The following is a 5,166-nucleotide window of genomic DNA, read 5'->3' as shown; positions in this document are numbered from 1 at the left end:
ATATATATATATATATATATATATATAGTCACTATGAGGATATTTAGACCTCTTATAGGAATATTTGATGAAACAATTGTTGGTGAAAATGTCAATTAATTAATAAATTAACTTGTATCCACTGGATCTGTCCATTTTCAAACTTCATATATATATATATATATATACACATGCATGTGTGTATGTGCATAAATATATGCTGTGTGTATGTGTGTGTGTGCATACACACACATTGAAAATATAACATTGCTATTATGTTAAACTGTCATACATCCAAATCTGACCAAATGTGTTTTTTTCAATATTTACTTTTGCTTACAAATAGCCAGTTCTTTTGGTCAAACTATTGCATCTCCAGCTGTTTCAGATGCTAAGATATGAAAATTGTCAAAGTGTAGTACAATGGTTTTGCTATGGAATGGTGAAACTATTTTCTCGTTTTCTGAAAAAGCAACATTTTGGACTTACAACACTTTTGCATAATATCAACGATAACAATTGAAGCAGGATGCTAAAAAGTATCGGTGTGGGTTCAAGGAGAAGAGAAAATCTGTAAGACTAAATGTTATTTATCTCAACTATTTCCAATGACTAGTCAGATTAAAGATTTAGACAAAGAGAAGACATGGAGTAGGGAGTAGAGATTATAAGAATGTAAAACGAACAATAAAGAAAGTCAGTCATAATTACCGTCAATGAGCAGGAATGTCAACTACTGAAACTTTACAAAATGCTTCATGTATTTCTGAATATACTTATGGTTTTGTTTGTCATTTCAGCTCACCACTAACTACCAATGTAACACAACACAATATAATTATGTCCAGATGGTAGATGGTGTCAGATGAATATATTAAAACCTATGAAACATGCAAACTGAAACCAACTCATGTGATTATGTTAGCATTTTGGATTATCATGTTTTTAGTTTTGAGTCTTAATTTAACAATGTCAAGCTGACACATGAAAATATTGGAACCACCTTTCGTTACTCTATTTATTTTGAGATATTCTGTGTTTCTTTCAATTATTTTAAATATAACAAAGAATTTAATAAAATAACTTAATTATCATTAAGCTAGTGTTAGGAATAGAAATTGTGACTAAGGTTTGGTGGAAGATTTTAATTCTGAACTTTTGAAAACAAGACATTTGTACTACAGAGCTAGAGCTGGTTTCAGCCGGGTTGGTAAGGAATGAATTTTCAGTTGTTCAGTTAACTGAACTATCAGCTCATTGAATTAGTAAGTGGCTGAGTATTCTCCAGACAAATGTACCCTTAACATAATCTTCAGGTAGAATCAGCATGATTGATATATAACAGGCATGAGCAATTTTTTTTTGCAAGAAGTGAGCCACATAAGACATGACCACACTTCAAAAAAAAGTGAAGGTAATTTTTCATTAAATGTACCATTCAAAAACCCAGATGGACCAGGGCACCCATGATTGGTATATAACGTAACTATTGCTGCACATCTATAACCAATATATATTTCTAGGTGGTAAATAATATGTGTGTGTTTGTGTGTGTGCATACAGATGGTATTAATAAGTTGAGGCTTATGTGACATGACTAAAGATGTCAGGCCCTTTGGTCTTTTTAGACATTTTAAATCTGAAAATGATCTTATTACAAGGCTTAAATTATGTTCTTTAATTTTTTTTACTGGCTTCTGTCATTGGATGCAGCTTTGCTGAGGCACCACTTACAAGGATTTTTAGTTAATTGACCCTCACCACCAAGTAATTATTGTAGTTCGGTTCTTATTTGATCTATCTCTATTGCCGTTTGATGTAAAAGGACACAACTCGATGTATTTATACATCAGTATATGCAGATACATACATGCCTGCCTGTATACATGAATACATACATACAGAAAAAGGCTTCTGCACAGTTTCCATCTATCAAATTCTATCACAAGGTACTGGTCTATTCACAAAGTGAACAGAAAAAAAATATCACAAAAAAAAAAAATAAATAAGTCAATTTTGGCTGGCTGATTAACAGTCGCAAGGAAAATGGCCATATTTCATTTAAAAACCATGAAGTAATTAAACAAATAACATTTCATTTAAAAACCATTTAGTAATTAAACAAATAGTATTATAAGTCACTTATTAACTCATTAACTTACAACAAATTACTTCTCTGTAATTATGACACATACATGAAAAACAATAAGGCCTTTATCCAATAAAATGAAAGAAAAAATAAAACATAATAAGAACATTTGTAACAGGATTTCTTTCCATGACACATTCTTCTTCCTAGATTCTTAGCTAACTCGTGGTTGCATTAGAACAAACCTGCTCAAAGTACTGAAAAGAGAGATTTTGGAAGTACAAAAAAAAAATGGATGCACTTCTTCACCACACAGCTATACCTGCACCTATGTTGCTGTCTTGTTTATACTTTAAATTCATTAAGCTCATCAGCCCTATAGTGTATTATGTAATATTTCACTGATCTCTGATAAAACTACTGAAAGTAATAGTTTCGAATTTTGTGACAAGGCCAACACATTTAGAAGGGTTGGGTGGTGCTGAGTCAGTTAAATGGAATGAAGAGTGGAGGAATGTTTCCAATCTACAGTGACGACTTTGGGTATGTTTCAATCGCATTAAACTTCATCACAGGCATAGACATGGTTGTGTGGTAAGAAGTTTGCTTCCCAACCACATGGTTCTGGGATCACTCCTGTTAAATGGTACCTTGGGCATGTGTCTTCTACTATAGCCCTGGGCCGACCAAAGCCTTGTGAGTAGATTTGGTAGACAGTAACTGCAAGTAGCCCATTGTAAATGAGTGTGTGTCTGTGTCTTTGTGACTATGTTTGTACCCACCACCACTTGAAAACCAGTATTGGTGAGTTTATGTCCCCATAGCTTAGCAGTTCAGCAAAAGAGATCAATAGAATAAGTACTGGGGTCAATTAGTTTGACTAAAAATTCTTCAAGGCAGTGTTCCAGCATGGCCACAGTCTAATGACTGAAACAAAAAAGTATAATCTAATCATAACTTCAAAGATCTTTGAATGGATGGTTGCTGTTGTAAGATCTGAGTCAGCTTAGATAAGGTAGAACCATTGCCGTGATTATCTGAGTTGTGACTTTGTAGTTTTGCCTTTTTAAAAAGAAAGAATGAATCTGGAAAATATTAAAAAAAAAACGCTATAAGGTGTGGTAATGCTGCTACTCCTAGCAGATCAAGCAGCCACATTGAGTGAACTTCACACACTTTAAAGAAATTAGTCAGACAAATCAATCCCAATACTTATTTTTCAGTCTAGTACTTATTTTATCAGACTGCCAAACAGCTAATTTACAGGGATGTGAATAAACCAACACCAGCTATCAAGTGGTGGTGGGAGACACATAACAAAGACATCTACTAAATCCACTGACACTTGCCCAAGGTGCTGCATAGTGAAACTGAACCCAAGACCTATGCCTGAGACTGTGAAATCATTCTACAATTGCTCTTCATTTTAAAAATTTAACCCTTCCTCTAGCTTTCTTTATTTTGTTTTTGTTTACATTCGTGGAGGCACAATGGCCCAGTGGTTAGGGCAGCGGACTCGCGGTCATAGGATCGCGGTTTCGATTCCCAGACCGGACGTTGTGAGTGTTTATTGAGCGAAAACACCTAAAGCTCCATGAGGCTCCGGCAGGGGCAAGTGGCGAACCCTGCTGTACTCTTCCACCACAACTTTCTCTCACTCTTACTTCCTGTTTCTGTTGTGCCTGTAATTCAAAGGGTCAGCCTTGTCACACTGTGTCACGCTGAATATCCCCGAGAACTACATTAAGGGTACACGTGTCTGTGGAGTGCTCAGCCACTTGCATGTTAATTTCACGAGCAGGCTGTTCCGTTGATCGGATCAACTGGAACCCTCGGCATCGTAAGCGATGGAGTGCCAACATACACATTCCCTTATTTCCAACTGTCATTGCAGTGGCTTTCTAAATCAAGTGTGTGTGTGTGTGTGTGTGTGTGCGTGCGTGCGTGCGTGTGTGTGTGTCCCCGTCCCGATATTCCACACCTAACAGCATTCAATGGCTATATTTTTATTGTTCCCATCCACATCACACGTCTAGTTGTTCATACTCAAATTTATACCACTCTATTCTTTCTGATCATTAAACACCTTCTTTTATTACATCCTATTAAAATCTGTCTCTTATACAACACTCTCAACATAAAATCAACTTACTTCCTGGGTTTGTCGTCATCTCTGTGTCATTTCCAGATTAGCACTGACCAACCATTACTATGGGCATGGAAGCAGCTGCCAAGTGCATGACCAGGCATGTTTACTCCAATTACACCATATCTCTACCTAGTTGGGAAACACAGTACATATTCTGACATGCAGTGGTGGACTGTAGGAAGAGTAATGTGATAATCTGAACATTTCTATTTTAGAGAGTATTCTGTTTAGTTTATTCATCCATCTTTAAGGTAGAGTACTTTCATAAATTTCTACCCCAGACAGAACTCTGTCTATAAAAAATGGCTTTGCAGCCACATGGTTTTGAGTTCAGTCTCAGTGTGCAGCACCTTGGACAAGTGTCTTCTGTTAGAGCGATTGAATTTGGTATACAGAAATTGTGAGGAAGTCCATTGTATACATATATATGAGGGGAAGCTGAAAAGTTTCTGGGTTGGGTAATAGAAAAAGAAAGGAGGATCAGTTAATTATGATTTTATTCATCATATTCTCCTCTCAGATTCACACAGTTATTGCAGCAGTCCTTCAGCTTTTCTAAGCCTTGTAAAAGAACTCAGAAGATTGGGCCTTTCACGATATCCTTAAAGCGAGGAACTTTTCAGCATCCCTACGTGTGTGTATATATCATCATCATCATCATCATCTTTAACGTCCGCTTTCCATGCTAGCATGGGTTGGATGATTTGACTGAGGACTGGTGAAACCGGATGGCAACACCAGGCTCCAATCTAATTTGGCAGAGTTTCTACAGCTGGATGCCCTTCCTAACGCCAACCACTCAGAGAGTGTAGTGGGTGCTTTTACGTGTCACCTGCACGAAAATGGCCACGCTCGAAATGGTGTCTTTTATGTGCCACCCGCACAAGAGCCAGTCCAGGGGCACTGGCAACGATCTCGCTCGAAAACCCTACAAAGGCCAGTCAAGCGG

General features: G+C 36.9%; 1 protein-coding gene across 2 annotated transcripts in view; it reads right to left on the bottom strand.

The window, feature by feature from the left end:
• LOC106872769 (uncharacterized) overlaps positions 1 to 5,166 on the bottom strand; it is a 229,765-nt gene that overhangs the window by 114,869 nt on the left and 109,730 nt on the right. Inside the window, exon 1 of one of the 2 annotated variants that reach the window (XM_052970225.1) lies at positions 691 to 796. The exons of the other annotated variant lie outside the window; for it this stretch is intronic. The gene's annotated coding sequence lies outside the window, so the exon portion shown is untranslated. Of the gene's footprint in view, positions 1 to 690; positions 797 to 5,166 lie in introns of those variants that run through there. 2 annotated transcript variants of the gene reach the window in all.

The sequence above is a fragment of the Octopus bimaculoides genome, chromosome 1, assembly GCF_001194135.2.
Source record: "Octopus bimaculoides isolate UCB-OBI-ISO-001 chromosome 1, ASM119413v2, whole genome shotgun sequence".
Classification (NCBI taxonomy): domain Eukaryota; kingdom Metazoa; phylum Mollusca; class Cephalopoda; order Octopoda; family Octopodidae; genus Octopus; species Octopus bimaculoides.
This window is presented reverse-complemented; position numbering and strand designations above follow the sequence as displayed.